Genomic DNA, 1056 nt, shown 5'->3' with positions numbered 1-1056 from the left:
ACTTAAAATAGGATGCCCACGTTGTTGTAAGAGCAGCTGCACAGGCCGCATAGAGGCCTCTCTCCTAGAGTTTATGATAGACGTCTGTTGCAGTTGAAAGAAGAATCTAGCAGGCTTCACATGAGTTTATGTGCGTCACGAAATTGTCACATTTGAGCTCGTGTAGGCTGCATATAAGCTCAAGCGTGTTACAAATGTCTGAAAAGAACACATATCTGCTAAATACAAGTTGGTATTCGCAACAGTGTTTATGGCGATTTCGTGCTTTCCGCGTAAAAGTGCACTTCCAGACGTGACACATACATGTGGTGTATAGATTTATGTGTTTACAACTGAATTGACACTGATATACGTGCGCACAAATGGTCTCAGATGGGCACTGCAGCCACTTCTGCCTCGCATGAAGCAGCGGCTGCTCAGTTCTTCGTGTAAAGTCGAGCGTATTTCGTCAAAAATATCAAAAAGAAGTGTCGAAAGAGTGACGAATAAGCGAAATATCAACCCTTGAGTGGCAAACATGGCACGTTTTCGGAAACTTCCTTCGTGTTTCTCAGATCTGGCGTTTTTTGAGGTGAACACTTCAGTACCCCACGTAAAGTCAAAGTCACTGTGCCAGGCGCAGGCCCAATCTGCGTATGCGCCCGTCTTCTCCTTCTCCTTCTCTTCTTCTGTCGTCGTCTTCTTCTTGGCATCTCCTAAATGTTTTTGCTTTGTGTCTTCTTCGTCTTCATCTTCTTCCCTCCTGCTGTCTTCTTCTTTTTGGCGTCTTCCGAATGTTCTCCCTCCATTTGACCGGCTTCTTCCTATGTAAATAAAGAACTTTACCACATGTAATCATTAGAAGTGAAGGTTTTGTTTACACACTAGGTTTATTGAAGTTAAACCATCAGCCTTTTGTTTTTATTCTGAATAACGGCTAGCTAAGCTGCCTGTTTTAGCCTTTCCAGATTTCCTGGGCACTTAGATAGACGTTAGAAGCTATATATATATATATATATATATATATATATATATATATATATATATATAGCTTCTAACGTCTATCTAAGTTACAAT

This window comes from Amblyomma maculatum, chromosome 6 (genome assembly GCF_055883805.1).
Source record: "Amblyomma maculatum isolate TAMU_Amacu chromosome 6, ASM5588380v1, whole genome shotgun sequence".
NCBI lineage: Eukaryota > Metazoa > Arthropoda > Arachnida > Ixodida > Ixodidae > Amblyomma > Amblyomma maculatum.
Note: the sequence above shows the minus strand (reverse complement) of the source record.